This window comes from Monodelphis domestica, chromosome 5, assembly GCF_027887165.1.
Source record: "Monodelphis domestica isolate mMonDom1 chromosome 5, mMonDom1.pri, whole genome shotgun sequence".
Taxonomy (NCBI): Eukaryota; Metazoa; Chordata; class Mammalia; order Didelphimorphia; family Didelphidae; genus Monodelphis; species Monodelphis domestica.
In genome coordinates, this window is record NC_077231.1 from 292,779,242 (window position 1) to 292,803,145 (window position 23,904).

General features: G+C 36.8%; 1 protein-coding gene across 1 annotated transcript in view; it reads left to right on the forward strand.

The window, feature by feature from the left end:
• The window catches only part of RAB5A (RAB5A, member RAS oncogene family), a 40,786-nt gene that overhangs the window by 4,130 nt on the left and 12,752 nt on the right, over window positions 1-23,904 (forward strand). The gene's annotated exons all lie outside the window — the stretch shown is intronic.

Consider the following 23,904-nt stretch of genomic DNA (forward strand, 5'->3'; position numbering starts at 1 on the left):
GAAGGCCTGCTTGATAGGTAACCTGATGGCTCTGTCTGGTATTTATTTAATCTTTCTGAGATACAGTATTCATGGAAAATCATTTCAAAAGCACAAGTGGGCTGACAGAAAGCAAGGTGGACAAATATATGTGATGCCATTAGAGATCATTTCTAATAGTAGCTGGATACTTCCCACTTAGATTGATGCAAATAGTATGGTTACTTGCAGGGTCACCTGGGAAAATGGCCCAATGTGGTGAGGTATAATCCAACTCTTCTGAAATTTTACTTTTCAGTAATACTCTGGTTTATTTTGTGTTTTTTTAAGATGCTTTGGAAATAAAATAACATTTTCTAATTGCAATTGTGATCCCCTGACCTACATTTTTCTTAATTTCTTGGTAGGCTTAAGTTAAAAAAATTCTATATTATTCCTTGAGAACAGTTTCTTAAAAACTGAATAAAAGATCTGAATTTGATTTAAGATATCACTGTTTTGAAGGTTCTAAGATATAAATAGGCCTGAGTATTAAAGGTTTTAAAGTTCTCTGGTAGGGTTCCATTCCCCGAAATTTGCTGGTAGCAGTAATTTCAAGTAATGTAATATAAACTCCTGTATATCATTGGGATATAGGGACCATTACTTCCTATTTGTTTAATGTTGCTAAGTATTATTTAAATTCCCATTATAGCATTCTTTCCTGTTGGCTAACTTTTAAAGATTTATAGTGTCCTTAATACCTATTTCATATTCTTCAATTCGAATTGCAACCGAAACAACCTGACATTTAAATTCTTCTGACAGTGGGTGCTAGACATTTTCTTACTCTACTGGTAGTTATGAGATTACAATGAAATGGCCAAGCGGTGAAATGAATAGAGCACTGGACCTAGAATCTGGAAGATCTAAGTTCAAATTTAGCCTTGGTGTTCACTAGCTTTGTGACACTGGGCAAGTCACTTAGCCTCTGTCTGCCTTGGTTACCTTAGCTATAAAATGGGAATTGATAATAACATCTATATCCTTGGGTGATTGTATCAATCAAATGAGACAATAATTGTAAGTACTTATCACAGTTCCTGGTTTGTAGTCTTTCTTCAAGACATTTCTAACTTGTATCATCTTTCTCCCATGCTGTTTGTCATCTTTTCTACCTTTTAGGATTATTATTTTTACTATTCAGGGTAACCTGTCTGAAAAGTTTCTGGTGACTGTTTCTATAAGAATGAAAATAGCTGACATTCATACAGCTCTTCATAAACTTACAGGTCCCTTAGATTAGAGCAGCTTCAATAGCTTGACAGCATTTTTCTGGACACAAGAGAATACATCTTTAGGTTACTGAGGAAGAAGTCAAGGGGTCATTAGAATATATGCATCTTATCTTCCAAGCCTCATAGAAAGGACAGTTTTAAAAGAGATACTTAAGCTGTCTTCACCAGTGCTTTACATACAACATTCAGCTCTTCAAAGACCTCCCCTGGGGAGAGTGAACCTCAGAGAGGCCCAGTGATATTTATTAGTGGTCACAGATATAGCAAGTATTAGAAAAACTATTTGAATCCAGGTCTGTCTCCAAATCTTTCAAATAGGCTTTGTTCCTGTGTGTCTAGGTGCACAGTAACCATTTAATGAGCCCTTGAAAATCTGTCTTTTCCCTATATAAGGTAATTTCATCTGTCTCCATAGCCCCTAGAATATCCTGAAGGCACAAAAACTTTCACATTCATTTTAACTGGCTATTATTACAAGGGTTGTTCACACTAAGTCACTGCCTGGTGAAGCAACTTTAGAATTGCTACCCTTCATATAGACCCAGGCATAACCAGCCTGTGATTCCTTCCAGACTCTGCTATATGCCCACAGTTGTCTAACTTAAACCAGAAATGGCAGGGGGCTAGTTCTTTTTGTTTCTTTTTTTTTTTAATAAACCTTTACCTTCCATCCTAGAGTCATACTGTGTATTAGCTCCAAAACAGAAGAGCAGTAAGGGCTAGGCAATGGGGGTTAAGTGACTTGCCCAGGATCACACAGCTAGGAAATGTCTGGCCAAATTTTAACCTAAGACCTCCCATCTCTAGGTCTGGCTCTCAATCCACTGAGCTACCCAGCTGCTCCTCAGGGGCTAGTTCTTAAGTTTAATTCAGCATCCAGTTTAAAGTACATTAAAAAGTTTCTTCCACCTCTTTTTTAGTATTGGCAAATAGGGGAAAATGGGAAATGGGGTTAAAAGCTGTAGATAAGAGTATATTATCATTGTCTGATCCACTCCTTCACAGGCTGCTACATATTTACTCCATCTGATTGCAGCATTTTTTTATTTAGCACATGCCATGGTGTCCATCTAGTGTGATGACTTTTATTCTTAGTTTATTCGTAGGATAAACTACTACTTAGTTTTTTTGACATTTAAAGCACTAAAAAATGGGCATGGGTGAACAAATTTGTTCAGGTCCAAATTTTTCATTATTTTGGGAATACGGTTTATTTTATTCATTTATAGGATTTCAAGCTAGAAAGGGATTGAAAAAATTTTTCCTTCTGAGGCCAGGGAAGATAGACTTACTGAAGGTTACACAGTAAGTAGCAATTAAGTACAAAATCTAGGTCTTCCAACTCCGTGTTAAGACTGTACTATACTATATTTTATTATGAACTACTTTAAAACCCTAAGAATTTTTCTCAAGACCCTTCTGTCTTAAAGCCAGTTGGCTCTAAAGCTGAAGAACAGTAAGGGCCAGGCAATTGGGATAAGCGACTTGACCAGGGTCACACATCTAGGAAGTATCTTAAGACCAGATTTAAACCCAGGACCTCCTGTCTTGAGCCCTGGCTTGCTATCCAGTGGGCCACCTAACTGTTCATAGGACTTTTATTTTCAATAGAATTGTTAATACATTCTTACAAATGACTACACCTAAAAATATATTAATTCATCCCCATTCATTTCACATGTCAAACATTTAATATTTACTGTGTATCAGACAAAAGACAGCATAGAATGCTAGTCTAAGTTGAGAAGACTTGGATTCAAGTCTTGCCTCGGTTTTATACTGGCTATGTGACCCCAGGAAGTCACTTAAAATCTCCAAACAACAACTCTTAAGACTAAATTGAAGAGAAGGTGCTTACACCTACTTTGGTAAAAGAAGGCTCAAGGTGGAGGACTTCTCTTTAACAATGAAATCACAGAGCCTTTCCTGATCCTCGCCCAACTGTCAGATACTATTCTTGAAATTAAGGATGCAGAAGCCCTTGCCATGGTAGGAATTTATATTCTTTGAAATTATGTGATTTGTAGATGTTTTCTTATTAAAAAAAAGGTGCAGAGAAAGGACTCCAGTTCATGGCTGTACATATATACACTAAAGTGACTTACAAACTGAAGAGAATACCATCTAGAAAAGTGTAGTCTGAGCAATAAAAACTAGGACAGAAATTTTACATGCTAGTATCAGGTGTTCTTCATGCTAGAATATGTTACCATTGTGGCCCTTTAACTTGAAGCTAAAGGCAAAGGAGGCGAAGAAATGTATTTTGAAACAATTGCTTTAGAATAAATACTCCAATTTTTTTCCCTATTGAGCACTGTGTATGCTCAATCTCTGATTTTTTTTTTTTTTTAGAAAAATTATTTCTCGGAAAAGAAACAGAAAACATGCTTCCTTTCTCAGTGAGAGAAATACCTTCTGAAGCAGTCATACTTTAAAATTTTAGAGGCTTTGGTTTTAAACAGAAGAAATATACTATTAAACTCGTCACCTTTAGAAGACATTATCTCTAGGAATATAGGCTAATATGTAGCATATTTGAGGATGGGGTGGATTAATGCAGATATAAATTGTTTTCAGTTTGCACCATTCTGCTCAGACCTATAAAGAAAATTATCTTATATGGCCTTTAAATAATAAATAAAAATCAAACTACCTCAAAACTGAGAGGTCGGTAGGACTTCAAGTAAAGGAAAGCTTCCTAATAAATGTATCCAAAAGTGAAGTGCTCTTGCCTTGAAAGGTACCAGAGTCCCCTTCATTGGAGGTGTTGAGGCAAAAACTGGATGACCACTTGTTGAGGTGTATTGTAGATTGATTTTTGTTGAAATTGTTGGAATGGATAGTTTTCATTTTTTTTTTTATCATAAGAATCTGAGTAATTGACTTTTCTTTTTGAATTTTATTGCTATTTTTGTTTTTTACTTCACCTTAATTTCTAAATATATTCCTTCTCCATCACTTTCCCAGAAAACCATCCCTTATAACAAAGAATCAAAAAGGGGGGAGGAAGCAAAACTGCCTAATACATTGACCAAATCTGATTCTATAGGTAGTGTTCTATGCTAGTAGCACTCCAAAGAAAGAAGGAAGAGACATTTCTTCCTCTCTTTGGACTCAACCTTGGTTATTATAATTGCAGGGTATTCCGTTTTTTCATTTTTTGTTATTTTTTTCATTTGTCTTTTTAGTATCACTATGTATATTGATGGTTCTTAAAGTGAACTAAGGTGAGACTTTCAGTGAGACCACATGTTTTCCATAATAATACTAAAATGTTTTTTTTATTTCTAGTATGATAAATATAAGTAGATAAAAATACATATAAATGAGCTCTATAGAGGGCCCTCAATAATCAAAAGTGTAAAAGGAACTTAATCCTGAACAGAAAGTTTGAGAACCACTGGTCCACATTTTTTTTTTACTTCACTTTGAATCAGTTCATATGTCTTCCCAGCTTCTCTGTATTATGGGACTTAAATGTAATGGAGTCTTTTACTGCACCATAAGAAACAATTTCTTTAGCTCACCGTTTTTTGTAATTATTTTCAATTTTTTAATACTACCTCACCAAGAACACTGAAACTGGAAGTCAGAAGATAAGAATTCTAGTTCTGACTTAATAGCTCTGTGGCATTTAGAAAGTCATTTCTCTTCTCTGCCTTAATTTATTGTTCAGTATATCGTAGTCTTTGGGCTACTGCCTCTGGGGATTTCTTGGCAAAGATACTAGAATGGCTTGCCATTTCTTTCTCCAGTGGATTAATGCAAACAAGTTAAGTGACTTAGCTAGAGTCGTGCAGCTATAATAAATGTCTGAGGCCAGATTTGAACATAGATCTTCTTGACTCTTAGGCCCAACACTTTATCCACTGAGCTATACTTTAATGTAATATGATGATTTCTTTCACCTTGTATGATCCTATGTCCAACAATCCAAAAATGGGATATTTCACAGACATTAGTTTGTTAGGAACCAACATTTACTGCTTTAAAAAGTTTGTTTTTCCTTTTAAACCCCCCCCCCCCCCCCCCCCCGTGGAAATTTTGCTAAAAGTTTGGCAGCATTCTGTTTAAGAAGGCTGGGATTAGGATATGGCTCAAGCTGGTAAGATCTCAGCATTGAGAGCTACATCGAACATAGGCTGCTATTATTTACCCTCTGAAGGTTCTCTTTTCTAGACTAAGCATGTTCATTTCCTTCATTCCATCCACATCTCCATAAAAACTTAAGCATTTTTGTCAGTCATGACTAGCATTTATAAATTACTGTGTTTTCAAAGCACTTTACATGTTCTTTCATTTCATCCTCACAACAACCCTGAGAGGTAAGTGATAATGTTATCCCCATTTTATAGATGAGTAAACTGAGACACAAACAGTTGTGAAGTGACTTGTCCAGGGTCACACAGCTAGGAATTGCCTAAGTCAAGATTTAAACTGAGATCTTCCTTACCCCAGGCCCAGCAATATCCACTGCACTAACTAGCTTTGTTCATAAAAGTAGGCAAGAATTATAATTTAACCTTTTGTTTATTATTTAGGAATAAAAAATGCCAGTTAATTTGTTACCATCTGATGGAACAGTAATGGCCCTGTCAGATCTTTAATGTAAGATGGTCTATTTGCTCCAATGCTAAATGGCTTCAATATAGTAGCAAAAGGTGGGCTTTTTCAGTCTGCTTGTTACAGTGTTATGTCAGTGTGCCTGTTTCTAACAATTTATCTTCCATCCCTTGCCCCCCTTCTAATTTATTGTTAATTCTACTGTAGAATACTTGGATAAGCATTTTTTTTTTAGTTCTAAGAATCATTATTAATTGTTGAGTGAAGACTTTGGGGACATCTTCCACAGAAAAAGTATGTGGACTTTTCAACAATAATTCTAGTTGGTTAGAGGCTTTTTCTTTTTTTTTTGGTCTGCTTTTGGCTATTCCACATAGTTAAGGTTGTTGGATAACTATAAATGTCTTCTGTATAATAGAATAGATGTTATTATAACAGAAAATGTTTGTGCTTTTAAGCCTAGAACATATATGATGATTTGTAAATGTTAGAAGCAGAGACATTGAGAACTCGTTCTTGGGGGGGAAATAACCTTTCTCTTTTTCTTGGTCTTAACACAAACTTTGCCATCAAGCATTTTAATTTAGATTGTAATGATAAACATCTTGGAACCATCTTATACTTTCATTATGATTCTACAGAAAATATAGGAAAAGTAGTAGGTGTATATTATTCTAAGTCTATGCACTAGCTGTATTAAGGTGCAAGAAGGAGTTCTCTTTAGTATTCTCCTTATAGATGAAGATTCCCCAGACTGAATTCTCAGTAATCCTGCCCTCCCAATTTAGATTATAGTATGATTATACTTAGTGTTTTTATTTTTTTTTAAACCCTTCCCTTCCATCTTAGAATCAATATTGTGTATTGGCCACACTGTTAGGAAGTGTCTGAGGTCACATTTGAACTTATGACCTCCCATCGCTGGGCCTGACTCTCAATCCACTGAGCCACCTAGCTGTCCCTATACTTAATGGGCATACAAAATGGTATGGAAGATAAATATCCTTAATTTAGTAAATGAACAACACCACCAAAAAAATTAGATCTTACTGTTTCCTAAAGGTGGTGACAATAATATTGAATGGCAAAGGATTTTAGCCACTCTGTTGGATCACTCATGTCAAGGTTTAGAAGCTGAGGCAAAAGTAAACCACCAGCTTGTGGAAAGTTTCCTACATTGACCAACTAAACCATCAAACTATATATCCTTGAAATATTAGTACCTTGTTTTCTGATCTGGTCTGTATCGTCACAGATTTTCACGTTGCATATTTTGAAGTCTAAATATTTTTAAAAATTGACAACTTTTTAAGAAAACCTTACCTTCTGTCTTAGAATCACTACTGTTTATTGGTTCTAAGGCAAAAGAGCAGTAAGGGTTAGATAGGCAATGGGGGTTAAGTGACTTACCTGGGGCCACACAGCCACATCATTATGAAGTGTCTGAGGCTAGATTTGAACCTAGGACCTCCAGTCTCTAGGCCTGGCTCTTAATCCACTGAGCCACCCAGGTGTCCCCATTGACAACTTTAAAGCCAGTAATCATTCTAAAACCTTTATTTATGGTCCAAAATGTAAAGCATAATACATAACTTATAAACAGAACTCTATTATGAAACATACCTGGCACCGATTCCTGTTGGACATTTCAAACTAGATCTTCTAGAAATACCTTAAAGTTAGTATGCCTAAAACTTAACTCATTGTCTTCTTAACCCCTCATTTTCTCATTTTTGTCAAAAAGCACCACCATCCTTCCTAGTATCTCTGGTTCATTATCTTGGCATTATTCTGGACTCCTTGGGCTCCCTCAAATAAAGTAATTTGCCAAATCTTACAGTTTCTATTCTCATAACATCTGTCCCATCCATTTCTACTTATATAACTACATCCTTAGTTCAGGGTCTAATTATTGCAGAAGCCTCCTAATTGATCTCCAACCTCTAGTATAGCCTGCTTGCAGCTAACAGAATAGTTTTCTTTCAGGACAGATCTGACTATCTGACTGCCTTAGTCTGTCAACTCTAGTGATTTCCTATTTCCTCTAGTATAAGTTTAGACTCTTGAGCTTTTAAAGGCCTACTTAGCCTGGCCCTCATCCCTCTAGCTTCATTAAACTTTACTTCCCCTCCCACACTTCATGTTCTGGCCTGTCTTCTGCCTTTGTACTGGTTTTTCTCTATGCCTAGAATGTAATTCCTCACCTTTTGTGGAGTAATCTCTACTTTTAAAATGCAATTCTCAAGCACCATCTGCATGAAGCTATAGATTGTCCCACACTATTTTACATTTAACTACTTTGTACCTATTTGTATTTATGATCTCTGTTCTTTCTTTTTATATATATACTTGTTATCTTCTACTACCTTCACTACCTCCATTATAATGTATGCATCTTACATTTAGGATTTTTTTCATTGTTTATATGTTTATCCTCAGCATCTGACACAGTACCTGACATAGTTGGCCATTAAGTAATTACTTGTTTATTGTTAGAGTCAAGATTCTAAAATTCATTTTTGGTCCAAAAGTCTTAACCAATTTTTTTTTTAACCCTTACCTTGCATCTTGGAATCAATATTGTATATTGGCTTCAAGGCAGAAGAGTGGTAAAGTCTAGGCAATGGGGGTTAAGTGACTTGCCCAGAGTCATACAGCTGGGAAGTGTCTGAGGTCACATTTGAACCCAGGTCCTCCCATCTCTAGGCCTGACTCTCAATCCACTGAGCCACCCAGCTGCCCCCATACCTTTTTTTTTTTTTAACCCATACCTTCCATCTTGGAGTCAATACTGTGTATTGGCTCCAAAGCAGAAGAGTGGTATGGGCTAGGCAATGGGGGTCAAGTGACTTGCCCAGGGTCACACAGCTAGAAAGTATCTGAGGCCAGATTTGAACCTAGGACCTCCCATCTCTAGGCCTGGTTCTCAATCCACTGAGGTACCTAGCTGCCCCCTATACCTATTCTTTTTTTTTTAAACCCTTACCTTCCATCTTGGAGTCAATACTGTGTATTGGCTCCAAGGCAGAAGAGTGGTATGGGCTAGGTATGAGCTACCCAGCTGCCCCCTATACCTATTCTTAAGAGGCAGATGACATCAAATTACCTCTATATGTTATGGAAAGGGATCTCTGAAACACCAGATGATTCTTTAGTGGAGAAGGATGCATTGAAATTAGCTTAGTATGCTTTCCATGTATTTTCACTGTGGAGTATCCACTTCCTAATGTAGGTGGGAATTAGTGGCATTCCCATGTTAATAGCTTTTTATTGTAATTCTAATGATCCAGTTCTTGGTAATGAAGTAGATAGAACTTTGGGCTTAGAAGACTTCTCTCTGAGTTCAAATCTGACTTCATATAGTTGTGTGACCCCAGACAAGTTACTTTACCTTACCCTACCTGCCTTTGTTTCTCATCTGTAAAATGAACTGGAAAAGGAAATGGCATCCAGTATCTTTGCCAAGAAAAGGGATCATAAAGCATCAAATGTGACTAAAAGGATGGTACAACAAGGGTGATCCAGTTCAATCATTTATTATGGTGTTTTCTATGCATGTGTTGGGGGGGGGGGGGAGAATTATCAGAAAACAGTGCTTTCCTTCCTGGACCTTACCTTCCAATTTGCCTCTACTCCAGCCCTCCTCGCCTCATGTTACGAAGTAGTATAGCTTCAGTAAGTAATTTCAAGTTAGTCTGTACATAGTCAGGGACAGTATGGGAGGCTTCAACTAGTAGGATATAACCAAACTAATTCTAATGGGAAAATAAGGATTCTGAGAAACTTGAACATAGCTTGTAGAAATACATGGAGTCTGGAAATTGAACATCAGTTTGACTAGAATGTAGCATATTTGCAAGGGAATAAATGAGATAACACTAGAAACAAGTTGGAGCCAGATGGTAGAGTCCTTTAAATGCCAGGCTTAGGAATGTATATTTAATTCTAGTGGCTGATAAAATTGGTGATCACAATAATGAGATTTTATTGTAATTGTTAAGATGCTTTCCGTAACTAATTTGATATCTTCCATCAGTCTACAGACAATTTAAATACTGACTGCTCATGAGCTAATTTAGAGCTAAAGGAGATGAGATCATTTAATCAAATTCCCTCATTTAACAGATGAGGAAACTGAGGCCCAAAGAGGTAATAGCAGGTAGTTAGTGTTAAAGGCAAGATACAATACAAATGGAGTTTTTTAAACTGTAGAGCCTATGCTTTTTGTACTGTATTACTAACGGATTTTGGCTGGTTTTATTATCCTATATTATATATATTAAAAGGAAATGTAACAATCCATTTTTATAGCCCACTATTTCCTTTTATAATTTTTGTGATTAAGAATCAATTGTTAAATCAACAGTAAAAATAACCTGTTTTCATGCCAATTAAGAAGTGATAAACTAGTTTTCATGATGACGTTTGTCTATAAAAGTAGCTGATGCAAACCCAAAGAAAATTTTCAAAGATGCATTAATCTAAAATGTTCTAAAGAACTATCTTGATCTAAATTTAAATTTTACCATAAGAGTAGAATGATATACACTCAGAATATGTAAAATCTAGTAGGGACTGTCTGATTCTTACTCATTTTTTCCACACCAATGTATGGAAAATTTCATGTAGGAAATCCTTCTCTTCAAAAGGGGTATGTCCTTCAGACAGAGTATAAAATGTCCAGTGGCTAGTTTTATATAGTGCTTTTAGACTTACAGAGTCCTTTACAATTATTTCATTTTGTCTCCAAACAACCCTAGAGGATACTTGCTATTATTACTCCCACTTTTAAGATGAGGCAACTGAGAGTGATATACTCAGGGTCACACAGCTGGTAATGTCTGAGAACAGATTTGAATTTGGGGCTTCCTGACTCCAGATCCAGGACTCTATATTGTACTGCCCAGTTGCTTCAGCAAAGTAAACTTTGCTGCCTAAATAAAATATTTTAATTCCTCATATAACAAACCCTCATGATATTCTGTTGTGTGGTGATACAGTACATTAGTCTAGATTTTTGCTTAATATCTAAATAATCCCTCCCTTCCTTCCCATTCCCACTGCCCCCAATTTACCATATCACTTTATACCTTAACTAGTGTTCTCCTAATCTTATCTCCCTGCCACTTTTCCACTGTAGTTTATGAAGTAGCAAAATGGCACAGTAGATAGTCCTGGAGTCAGGAAGATCTAAATTCAAGTCTGGCCTCAGACACTTACTAGGAGTTTGACTTTGGGCAAATCACTTAACCCTTTATTTACCTCAGTTTCATTAGCTGTAAAATGGATATGATTGCGTCTACCTCTCAAGGCTATTGTAAAGATCAAGTGAAAGATAAGATTTGTAAAGTGCTTGGCACATAGTAGGTGCTATATAAATGTTTATCTTCCCCCTCACCTACTCAATATCATAGCCAATTTAATATTCAAAAGAAAGGCAAAAACAGTACTTTGACCAGTCTCTTTAAAAATGTATTTTGTCTGAGGGACAAATCTTATCTCCTACTGTTGGTCTATGTAAGCTAAAATGATTTATTGTCCCCCTAAACACTGGTACCTTCATAAAGTCATGCACATAGGCTAGCTATTTTATAGATGAATTCTTTCGCTATAGCTGCCTGTGAAATAAAAATAAAATGGCCTTCAGTCTTGTATAGCTCCAGATCTTTCTGTAGTGACAGTGACTGTGGTAGAGTGGCAAAAAGGCATTCACTTTTAGACAGTCTGTTATAGAGTCTCTATATAGAGAGAAAGACTCTATAACATAGCTACTGTTGATTTTAAACGAGAGTTGTCAAGTGACCAAAGAATAGACATATGGGATAGTAAAAGAAGTTAAAAGAGAGGATAAATAATGCCAAGAAGAGAATAGTTGAAAAGAAAGCTAGATGCTTGATTCTGAAAGGAAGATTGGGAGTGGGGGGAAAGTCTTTAGTTGTCTTTTGGGCATTTGGAGAAATGACTGAACAAATTGTGGTATATAAATGTAATATAGAACAGTATTGTTTCATAGGAAATAAGAGAAGCAATTCTGGATGAAGCAAACAGAACCAAGAGAATAATTTATATAAGGAGAACAACATTGTAAGCCAAAACAACTTTGAAAAAATTATGACCTGATCAGTGTCTCTAGAAACTAAAAGTAAAAGCATATTACCTACCTCCTGATAAATAATGGATATATAGTATTTGCCAAAAGAAGCATATAAATTGCTGAATATGGCTACCATGTGGATTTGTTTTGCTTAGCTGTATTTTAAGGATCCCCCCCCCCCCCCCCGTTCTTAGTTTTTATTAAAGGAGGTGAGTATAGTTATAGTGGTACCAAAAAGAAGGATCCTGAAACATTTTTTTCCTTTTAAACATTATTTTATTTGGTCGTTTTCAAACATTATTCATTAGAAACAAAGATCCGTTTTCTTTTCCTCCCTCCCCCCTCCCATTGGCAATGAGTGTCACATGTCCTCCTGAAACATTTTTTAATGTTCAGAAGAAACCATAAGGAAGCACTCAAACAGGATGGTTTTTTAGAGTAATATTTAGAATTTATTACATACTCTTTTTAAAGCAATATAAGAAATAATGATTCATGATTTCATAGAGAACCCTCTTTTTTGTGTTCATCTACATGTAGAAAAGTTTATGTTCTAAACTAGTGTGGCCCTTGTAATTTCATGACAATGGTTCTCTATAATGGTGTTGATCTTTACTTTTTAATTTTGAACACAAAATGCGAGAAACTTTTCTTTCAGAGAAGGATAATAGAAATTGAAGAAAAATATTACCTCATAGAGAAGTAATGTATTCTTAAACTCACCTTGGCAGGAGATATAACTAAGCAGTCATTTCAAGGATATCAAGAATGATGGTGGAAGGAGAGTTACAAAGAGACTACATGAGGAAAAAGATCTGTGAAGATTGTAATAAACTACTTTTTTTAAACCAACAATAGCACATGAGCTACCACATTTAATGTTGGGTCCCTGGTGTGCTTATAGAGAAGGAAACTTATTAAAACGATCAGAGCTGAGATGAGCAGCAAAATGTAGCAAGTGTACCTAGAGGAAATCTGGACAACATAATCAATTCTGAGGTATTAAAGGATTGATTCAGAAGAAGGAGCAGAAGATGCCAAAGGTGGTATGGGGAGAAAAACGGAGACTTGTCAACTGAGAAACTAGTTTCCATTGACATCTGCTTATTCTATCTATGTAAAAGTTTTTGAAAATAATTTATGAATAGGCCATGAGAGTATTAATAGTAAATAAGGAGACTTCCTATCAGTATTCCACAGTTGAAAACATCTTAATATTTCATAATTAACTATAATTTAGAACATATAAGATACTGTTTTTAAAAAACATTTGATCAGATAGAGCAAAATGCCATTTAAAAGAATTTTCTTCCAACAATATAGCCATTTGCACACATCAAAATTATCCAACATTGTTTGATAGATATAACAGTGTTAAGCCTATTTGTTTGACCTTCTTCCTTTCAGGCAAGGCATAAAACAGGTGATTGCTAGTGTTTCACTAGATCCAACACAAAGCACAAGTTGAAGGATTTGAATCCTCTGAATATTCATTGTCTCTAACCAATATAATTTCACCTGGTGTTTTTGTATTTACTATATATCTCTTTCCTCTTCCTTTACTCAGAGCTATATCTTCTAACTTGTTTTTAGCTTACTACTGTCCATTCAGTGAATTCTTTCTCTAGTCCAACCATTTATGGATGGATCTCTGGATCTCTGCCCATTGCCCTGAAAGCCATAAATTAGTCATCTTAATTTCTTTAGTGACTTGCCCTGACAAATGATCCATTGTGTTTCCCTTTTTGAGTACAACACAAAGTTATAAATGCAAATAACTTTAACAGAAGTAAGAGGGAGAATTAGTCATTGTGTGGCACAATGTGACTTTTGAAAAAAGAAAAAAGTGACTAAGTCCTGAGACACCATGTGCAAATGTAAAGATTCTAACTCAAAACTGCTTTTCATCCTTAAAAAGATCATTGTGATGTTTGGCTATTCATCTCTCCCTTGAACTAGATAATATCAGTCCCAGCTTCCTATTCTCAATTGTCTTCTCTCACATCCTCTCACCATTCTTGACCACTACCCTTATCTCTCTTACACACAGTTGCCTACAGCACTGTTCTCCCTGCCACAGTTCTCTCTCTCCCATGCTAATGCCAGATTGTTCATCCTATAGTACACAACACATCTAACAATGGCATTTAAACCTCTGGTAGTGCCCTATTGTTTCCAGGAAAAAACAATTCAGCTGGCCACTTAAACATCTTTCAGAATCTGGCTATTCCTAGGTTGCTTGCCCATGGCACTGCTTCATGCCCTCTGCATCCTGACCAGACGTCCTCCTTGCAGTTCTCAAACTCAGCATTCTATTTACTGCTTTACTCCCTTTGTATGTGGCTTGAGCCTAGAATCTTCTCCTTCCTCACCTGAACTTCAGCTTATGCTCCACTTCCTGCTGGGAACCCTTTCCTGATTCCCCTAGTTGAGTAGTGCTCTCTCTGACATATAAACTTAATCTCTTTGTAGGTTGCATCCTTCAAGAAGAATCCTGCAGTTCTCCTTGAAGACAGGATTGTTGTTCACCTTGTTTTTGTATCTAGCACCAAAATAATTCAGTGAGCTAGTGGGTACTTAGTAAGTACTTATTAGATTAAATTAGATTGGTGGGTTCCCTAGTAGAAACACTATCAGTTAGGTTTTTTGTAGTATCAAGTAAGTCCCAAGTAGAGCCTCAGCTGTGTTGAGATAGCATGGATATTAAGTGATTACCATGTGTCAAGCACTAGGGATACAAGCACAGGAAGTACAGAAGTCCCTGGCATCATTGGGAGAATAAACTCAGGGTAGCGTGGTTTGGAGCTTATGGTCACAAAGTAAGATGGTGGCCTGGTTCCCAATAAGATAAGGCAGAGAGCTCACCTGTCAGAGCCCAAAGTAGTCCTGGGTTCCTATGGGAAGGAGTGGGGATTTTCACCAAAGTGAAGTAACATTCTTTGGAGCTGGTGAGTGAGCCATCTGTGTTTCGCGTCTCTGTTTTACAGCCTAGTTCAGTTGAAGGACTAACATTGAAGGGCCTGCTATGTGCAGAACAAGTAAATCACAAAATATTTAGTTGATGATTTTGAGGCTTGACCTAACATAAATCTCATATTTGACTTCTTAGACATCTTCATCAGTATCATCTGTAAGCACTACTTATCATGGCAAGTTGGGAATTACTAAATGAGATTTTATTACATCAACATAGAAATGATGCTTACCATGAAGCAATCTCTTCATTTATTAGATGACGATATTATATTATGCTACTGCCATAAGGAAGTTGATTCAGTGGGGATGGTGGAGGAGCAGATTGATGGGGGGGGGGGTGCCATGACAGTAGATTGCATTTGAAAAATTGAGGTCATGCTAAAGTACAACTGGGGACAGTTAGTGCAGTATAGCTGTAAAAAGCTAGAAAACAGCTGTATTAATTAAATTAACATTAATTAAAGCAAGGTGACATGTGGTAATCAAGAGGTAACTGAGCTAGTTTGGCACAGTAAGTTTTACTGCTTAGTTAGGTTTGACATATCTGTAAAGAGAAAAATAGTAATGTAAATAATCCAAAAAGTATTTCACCTTTGGTTTTAGGGTAGGTGTATGTGTGTAGTGTGTTTAATCTTCATTTGAATATATGCCCTTTTGGAACTTCTTACTCCATGATCCTGTCTTAGCTCCTAAAAGGGGTAGCAAAGAAAACACTAATTTTCTCTACTAGAAGTAGCTATTGAGGATTCCTGCTTCCCTTTCTATTAGGTTATAGAAAGTATGTTTTGATATTCTAAAGATGGTCTGTGGTGCAGTGAAAAGGGCAATGAATTTAGAATCTGACAAGTCATTTAACCTTTCTAGGTCTGAGTTTCCTCATCTCTAAAATAAAGGGGTTGGACTACACCAGTTTTTCTCAACTTTTTTTGTTCTATGAACAACTTTCAATATCAATAGGAAAAAAGTGTTGCAGATCTCCAGGGTAAATTTAATTTACTACTCATGATATTCTTTCAGATGTATTCATCAAGTGTTAACAATAATTTAAATATTAGTAGCGAATATTGGTATATTCCTTACTATGTGTCAAAGCACTATACTGAGTGCTTTAATGTTATTATCACAATTGATCCTCATTACAACCCTGGGAGGGAGGTGCTATTATTATACTCCATTTTACGAGATGAGGAAACTGACACACACAGGTTAAGTGACTTATCTAGGGTTACACAGCTAGTGTCTTAAGGCCAAATTTGAACTCAGGTCTTTCTGACTCCAGGCCCATTGCTCATCTACTGCATCACCTACCTGCCCCTTTATAACAACTACAATGATAACTACTTATAAAATAAATTAGGAGTCTTAATGTGGGGCATGCTACAAGAATTTAAAGGAATTAATCCAGCAAGACTTCATTGAAATAGAATTACAGAGGGGCAGCTGGGTGCTCAGTGGGTTGAGAACCCACCCTAGAAGTGGGAGGTATCCTAAATTCAAATCTGGTTTCATACATTTCCTAGCTGTATGATCCTGGGCAAGTCACTTAGCCCCCTTTGCCTAGAACCAATACATAGAAGGTAAGAAAGAAATTATAGCTTGAATGATATCTAATATCATATAAGCTTAATTTTGATGTTAAACTTGTAATACCAGATATAGTCTCAAGTCTAGTCCTGACTTTATTTCTATATTTTGATTTAAAGCAATAAAATGAGCACGTTCATTCACAAATAATGTGGTAGGAATGGAAGGAGAAATTTTGCAAGCTTTCTTGATGAGATATGGAAATTTGTTTTTAGTCACCTGGCCAGTCAATGAAAATGAATAGCTAGTGACAATTTAAAATCTTTATTTTTACACTGGCTAATGCCAAGCAACTGTTTTAAGGGACAAATTTAAAGTTCAGTACAGTAGATAGAAAACTAAAGTGATTAAAATTTGGCCTCAGACTCCAGGCAAGTTACTTAACCTATTTGTCGTAGTTTCTTCATCTATATAGGAATGTAGTAGCACCTACCTTGCTGTTGTCAAACAAATGAGATAACTATTGCAAAGTATAGCACCGTACATGGTAAACACTATATAAATGTTAGCTATCGTCATCATTAATTATGTATGTTACTTTATTTTTAATAATGTTTATATATGAAGTAATGTTTGAAAAAAAAGAATCTTCAGATGTGGTTTTCTTTTCTGCTATACCATTTATACTCTTCCTAACTCCACCAAATATGAGGTATTGCCATCCGGGTGATTTTGAAATCTAACAGACAAATGACTAGTAACATAAGTGAAGGAGTCAGTGCGAAGCAGTATAAGATTTGTTTCTGAAGCATGTTTATATGGTTTCAGCATGGCTGATAAAAGCACATGCCCCAGTTATGGTTTTCAAGCAGCCTTACATTTACACTGCAAGAACACAGATTTTTCCATAGCATCTTGTTCATGAAATTATAGTATAGTATAGTTGATGTGCTCCATGAAGAGGACACAGGAGCTATTTTGGCATTCAGTACAGAATGCAAATGAGGAAATGCATCTGTTGTGATTGTGAAAATCACCTTTAAAGATTGGCATATTATTTATGGTCACCAAAGAATTTACTTATGAAATTCCTAAAATGAAACACTCAAGTCAGAATGAAGTTTATGGTGGTTTAATTACAATGGGAGTAAGAAAAAAAAGGAGGGGGAGAGAAGGAGAGAAGAGGAAAGGGAAAAAGGAAAAAGGTTAACACAACCTTCTGGCAGAGCCAGAGGGAGTTTAGGCCCAAAGGCCAAGGTAGAGAAGAGAATCAGTCCTTGACTCACGTGACCAATCTGAAGGAAAGCTGTCTGCAGGCCTCCTCCCTGCTCAAGCTCCTAGCATGAACTGCTGCCTAGCCCTGTCCACAGGAAGTGAGCGAATTCCAGAGACTGTTCCCTACCTCACTTCCTGTGCCTCACAAGTACCAATGGTGACTCCAGCTTGACTTAGGACAGCCCAGGTGGGCATTTAGTTATTTCTGATTTGTCATTGACTAGCACATGTCCATGTAGTGTGGGTATGCACAATTTTTGGTGCTAGACAAACCAAGATGGAGATTTTAAAATTCACGCTGTGCCTTATCATCCATTGACAGACAGATCAGTTTTGTATTAGAAAATGCTTTCTACTCTCGTAGTGAACCTCTGGCGGTTTGGAAATAATTTGATGACAGTTGATGAAAAAATACAAGAACACATTGTACTTGGTCAGAAGTAGTTTAATATAATGCTGCATGAACATCAAATTCAGTGTGAGTGTGATTGTGATGATTTCAGGGCACTACTGAAACCTCTAATAATTCAAACCTGCACATGCATGCCCAGGGAGAAAATATAATTGTAACATAACTGAGCAGTTATTTACTGCTTAAGATATCATTAAAGAGTTAGTGTGAACCTCTAAGATCATCACTGCAAACTTCCACATGGGAGTCATTGACTTGATTTCATCCAGCTTCAGTCCTTTGATCCTCTGCCCCAAGTACTATTAGAATAGAGGGGAAGGCTTTTTGATGGCTTGGGGAAAAGTTCTGGAGATCAAGGAAAGCTAAATGCCAACAGTCACAAGTTAGCACAGACAAGTAGTACGGACAAAGGGGAAAATGGTGGAATTAGAGAAACCTTATTTTAGAACAAAAAGGAATTTAGTCCCACCTCATTTATTAATGAAGTAACATACTATGTTACCATGAAGGTTTTATTTTAGTGTGGTGGTAATAATAGCTAATGTGTAATTATAATTTTGTACCCATGAACTACATTTCCCAGAATCCCTTTCCTTTCATCCCCTTGTTAAGTTCTTATGTTGTGTAGATAAAGTTTTGTGTAACTGCCCTCTGTCTCTCTTCTGCTTTCTTAGTCTGGGAAACTGCTTTTTACTGACAGTATTTATTTACTTTCCTCTACTTCAAGTGATTATTAATAAATCTTATAAAATATAATTTGGAGTATTGGATTAATTTTTAATCTTATACTAACACATATAGTCCTTACCATATCAGACACTGCTAATATTAGCACTTTACAAATTGGGGGCAGTTATTATCCCTGTTTTGCAGATGAGGAAACTGAGGCAAACAGAGGTTATGCAACTTGCCCGGGATTGTATAGTTTGTAGGTGTCTGAGGCTAGATTTGGTCTTTGTGACTAGGCCCACACTACTTAGCTCTAAATATGTATTCTCAGGCTTCTTTATTTTTTGTTACATCGTCTTTAACCTGCTCATTCTGATCTGTTTTACAACACTTTCTATAGAGTAAATCTCCTTCCTTGTACTTTATACAAATTAGCACTCTATCCACGTTCCCTAAAAGTCTAGGATGCACAGATTCCTTGATGATAAAAACCACTCTTGCGGTACTTGTTGAATTTTATGAAATATAATTTGATCAAAAGAAGACATCCAAAGTGGTAACCAAAATCTGAGGACAGACAAGTCATTTGAAGAACTAAGATCTTACATGGAGGATTTTGTGCCATGAAACAGGGCCTTAAAAGGAGAGAACGTTTGAAACAGGAGGAAATGTTCAGGGAGTATATATCTAATCCTAATGCTGTGTGAATGATCTGTGTAAATCCTAGTAGGACAGGAATGGTCAAGATGAACTTACAGTACAGCTAGAGGAGATATGCTAAAGCTAAAATATAGGATGTATGAAGAGAGGCTTGAGTGACAAGTTTGATTGGTACTAGGTTATGAAAATTTTTTTCATGTCAGGCTAAGGAATTTGTATTATATCCTGTAAGAACAGAGGAATCACTTATTTTATTTTAGTGATGTGCTTTTGCTTCCATGTAATGTAATGAATGCATTTTGGAGAACAGGAACAGAGGTTATAAATGACTACACTGGTCCAGGAGTGCTAAGAGCATATGCAAGAAATAATGTATAGGTAGAATTAGCTAAGTTTCATAACTGATTGGAAAGAGGGGTTGAAGGAGAGGAAAAAGTAAAAACTCCAGATTACCAGTCTGGGTGACTAGGAGACCTATACCTATAAGATGAGGGAGGTAGAGGGAAACAAGTCAGACAGATCAGAAATGACTGGAATAGTCAGCAGAATCACAAGTTATGGAATAATGGGGGGGGGGGATGAAAACTAAGAAAAGACCATTTAATTTGACCTTGGGCCACTGTCACTAAAGTGATATGGTTGAAACCAGATCACAGAGGTTTGATGAGTGTCTAAATGAAGGTAGCAAACTAAGCACAATTTAACTCACATTTTCTTGCTGTTGGCAGTCAGGAGTAATGGAGAGTTTCAGGGTGTTCAAAAAGTCTTCCCACCCACCCCCACCCCCCATTTTTATTTATATAATAGAACTTATTCTCAGATGTCTCTGCCCCTCCCTACACCATAGACAAAATCTAATCCAATAAGTACTTACTAAGTGACCACTAGCTCACTGAATTATTTTGGTGCTAGATACAAAAACAAGGTGAACAACAATCCTGTCTTCAAGGAGAACTGCAGGATTCTTCTTGAAGGATGCAACCTACAAAGAGATTAAGTTTATATGTCAGAGAGAGCACTACTCAACTAGGGGAATCAGGAAAGGGTTCCCAGCAGGAAGTGGAGCATAAGCTGAAGTTCAGGTGAGGAAGGAGAAGATTCTAGGCTCAAGCCACATACAAAGGGAGTAAAGCAGTAAATAGAATGCTGAGTTTGAGAACTGCAAGGAGGACAGTCTGGTCAGGATTGTTACAAGGGAATCACTTTAAAAGACTGATATATATATTAATTTAAGGTCGCCAAGGAATCAGCTATGTAATTCCTAAATGAAAAACTCAAGTCAGCCGTCAGCCTTTTTTGGAGTTTAATTACAATAGAAGTAAGAAAGGAATTAGAGATATATAGAGAGAGAGAAGGGAATAGGGCTTAAATACCCCTTCTGTTTAGGCTGGGCCAAAAGGCCCAAGCCCTTAGATAGCTGGGGCAAAGAAAAAGGATCAGTCCCTATTACTCACGTGTCCAAAATGGAGAAACAGTCTCAGAGGCCCCCACCTTCAGCTTCCTTCCGAGCAAGCTTCCTCAGAGCCCAGGAACCACACCGACCAAAAACTCAACCACCTCCTCAAGTCTCCAGACCCTCCTATCTTTAAGGAAACCATCCAAGTTGCCTCCCCTCAGTCCTCACATCTACCAATCACTCTTCATCAATTTCCCTGTCAATGGAGGCTCTCACTTAACCCAGGACCGCCCAGAGGTTTCTGGCTTTTGCACATGTCTGTTGAAGGTCATATTTTTCAAATGATTAAATCTTTACTCCTTTGTTACAGCCCTTTCTAAATCCTGTTAACTTGAGTATGGTAGAGATTGGAATAATTAAATTTTGATCTAGGCTGCAGCCCTTACTCAATCCTATTAGGACTGAATAGGGTGGAGATTTATTCCAAGTATCTCCATTGTATCAATTCTAAAATCAATCAAGACTCAAAGAAATTCCTGTTCTATGCTTAAGCATAGGTCAAAGTCCTTTTCATTGTTCAGCAAAGGGTTTCTGTCCTAAAGTAACCTTAAGAAGGGAAGAGGAAGAACCTCCCATGCCAATGGGATTCCCATTCCAATAGACTATCAGTAAGAAATTTTCCAAGTATGAAATATCCCAATGGTGAAATTTCCAACATTTATAAGTCTAAGGAATTTTGAGGTTTACAGGATGCAGAGGGCATGAAGCAGTGCCATGGGCAAGCAACCTAGGAATAGCCAGATTCTGAAAGATGTTTAAGTGGCCAGCTGAATTGTTTTTTCCTGGAAACAATAGGGCATTACCAGAGGTTTAAATGCCATTGTTAGATGTGTTGTGTACTATAGGATGAACAATCTGGCACTAGCATGGAAGAGAGAGAAGTGACTATGGCAGGGAGAACAGTGCTATAGCTACAAAAGAATAACGTGAATATCCATCTCTAGAGAATGAACTGAAAAACAGCAACTTTAAAGATACACTCTCCATATAATATCCACTCGGATTATTCTTATATAATGTTCACAAGTTATTCTTCACATTCTGTAGTTTTGAATAAATGTTCTCTTGGTTCCACTCATTTCACTTCATTAATTAATGTAGATCTTTCCAAGTTTGTTTGTTTATTTGTTTTTTAATTAACCATATCATTGCAATAGCTATTGCATCACAGTCATCTACCACAATTTGTTCCTCTATTCTCCAGCTAATTGACATCCTCCCAATTCTAGGCCTGGTTCTTTATCCAATGAGCCACCTAGCTGCCCCTTGTCCAAATCTTAAAGAAGTCCTGTTCCTTGTGTAATCTGTGACAGATAATGATCATTTAATAATGAAGAGGATTTGAAGGAAAAATGGAAGAGAAGTGGCCTAATGAGCATTCAGATGGAATTATGCTCACACAGTGCTCAGAATATTTCTAAGTTTCAAAGATCTATAGGAAATTAGCAGAGTTTATTTTCCCCAAGGTACAGACTTATAGTTCTTTAACAACCAACCACCTTTTTCCTCAGCACCCAGTAATGACTAAAGCAGGTTTATCACCATGTTACTTTCAAATCCATTCTTTTTTATTTTTTTTTTAAACCCTTACCTTCCATCTTGGAGTCAATACTGTGTATTGGCTCCAAGGCAGAAGAGTGGTAAGGGCTAGGCAATGGGGGTCAAGTGACTTGCCCAGGGTCACACAGCTGGAAAGTGTCTGAGGCCATTTTTGAACCTAGGACCTTCTATCTCTAGGCTTGGTTCTCAATCCACTGAGCTACCCAGCTGCCCCCCAAATCCATTCTTGTTGGGCCATGTTCCCCACCCATTTTTGCCTTAGCCCTTTCCCTGTGTAAGGAATTAAAATTAAAGGTTTGACTAAATTTATGAGAATTTTAAGATATTGTGGTCGTCAATTTAAAAATATAGCTCAAGCCAAAATGACTTTTAGTAGTTTTATTTACAAAAAGGTGAAAGTAGAGAAATATAAAAGAAGGTAGAAAAGATGTCTAGACTATCACCCTAAATGTTGCTCTTGTTCTGGGTCGGCTCCAGAGGACTTGTTAATCCTTAACCAAAGGGGAAGGCATCTCTGGAACTAAATCTCTAGAAGCCAGGAAAGGAGAGTCAGCTTCTCACTGAAGTCAGCTACAAAGGAGAAGATCCAGGAGCAGTCTTACCAGAAGCAGTCCAAGAGCATTATAGTCCCAAGTCCTAACTCCAAGCTGCAGTCCCAGTCCAAGATTCAGGTTGAAGACCCCCTTGGACAGAAAGTTCAGGACTTTTGTAGTCCTTTATCCACATCACTTCCTATCCCTTCCTCCACTTTACGGGAGCCAATTGCAGTCTTTAAATTTGCTTAGAACTGGCTAGGGGGTGGTCAGTTAATTCTGTAGTTATCACCTACTTTAAAAAGTGGCTTGTGGACCTCCCCTACTTAGTGTTAAGTAGGGGTGTTTTTGTTGATTAATTTAAAAATAGGCAAGGGAAGAGTTAATCCTATCTTCACACCTGCCTGTTTCTATGCCCTCTATTGCTGCCTTCCTCTACTACCACAATACTCTACTTACTCATCTCTTTGTATCCAGTCTTTTTCCTCTTCTCTAGAGTATTTGTATATTTTGACCCATATTAGTCACCTAATCTAAAAGTTTCAGTGGTTCCTGATTCTCTACAGAATAAAGTCCATCCTTCTTAGCAGTGAATTCAAGGAGCCACAGTCTTTCTGGAACCAGCATTTCTTATCTTAGCTCTAATTATCTTACCAAACACAGCTTTTGACTTCTGTTCCACTTCTCTTAGTATTATTCTCTGCCCTCTTCTGTCTACATATCTAAGTTCTATTTGTCCTTCAAGATCCAGTCTATTATGAGCTCTTAAAACTTCCTTCATTATTTTGCATTGTTATTATATTATTATTGTTATTGTTATTTGTATTGCCTATAATTCCTGTGTGGTCTTAAAAAAATCTTACAACTTTTTATTTTCCATTTTAACAGCCATTACACACAAGGCAGTATGTTAGGATTTGGAAGAT